Source organism: Salvelinus namaycush, unplaced genomic scaffold, assembly GCF_016432855.1.
Source record: "Salvelinus namaycush isolate Seneca unplaced genomic scaffold, SaNama_1.0 Scaffold1180, whole genome shotgun sequence".
NCBI classification, from domain to species: Eukaryota; Metazoa; Chordata; class Actinopteri; order Salmoniformes; family Salmonidae; genus Salvelinus; species Salvelinus namaycush.
Window position 1 is genome coordinate 14,057 of NW_024057876.1, and position 944 is coordinate 15,000.

Genomic DNA, 944 nt, shown 5'->3' on the forward strand with positions numbered 1-944 from the left:
GTAGTGCGGGTGACTACATACATTTTTGAAAAGCTCCATAAATCCTTTAGGCCGGTGCCTACTGACTTGTGCCCGTAGTATGGTGCTCCCATAGCGGGCATGGGTGTCTGCAGGTCATTTAAATTCGTTTTCATTCGATTTAAATAGGGGCACCTGGTAACCCAAAAAGTGGGCACTCTGTCGTTTTTCCTGAGTAGTTCAACATAGAAAGTATTCAGACCTTATTTTTGAAAAGCTCCATAAATCCCTTAGGCCGGTGCCCACTGACTTGTGCCCATAGTATGGTGCTCCCATAGCGGGCATGGGTGTCTGCAGGTCATTTAAATTCATTTTCATTCGATTAGAATAGGAGCACCTGGTAACCCAAAAATAATACCAGGTGCACGGAGGGGAGGATGAGTACAGACATTTTATATAAAAGCTCCATAAATCCCTTAGGCCGGTGCCCACTGACTTGTGCCCATAGTATGGTGCTCCCATAGCGGGCATGGGTGTCTGCAGGTCATTTAAATTCATTTTCATTCGATTAGAATAGGAGCACCTGGTAACCCAAAAGAGGGCACTTAGCCGTTTTTCCTGAGTAGTTCAACATAGAATATTTTCGGACCTTTTTTGAAAAGCTCCATAAATCCCTCAGGCCGGCCCCCACTGACTTGTGCCCATAGTATGGTGCTCCCATAGCGGGCATGGGTGTCTGCAGGCCATTTAAAATCATTTTCATTCGATTTCAATAGCAGCACCTGGTAACCCAAAAATAATACCAGGTGCACTCATTCGATTTCAATAGGAGCACCTGGTAACCCAAAAATAATACCAGGTGCACAGAAGGGAGGATGAGTACAGACATTTTTTAAAAGCTTCATAAATCACTCAGGCCGGCCCCAACTGACTTGGGTCCGTAGTATGGTTGTTCCATATAGGGTATTGAGGTATGTAGCCTATCT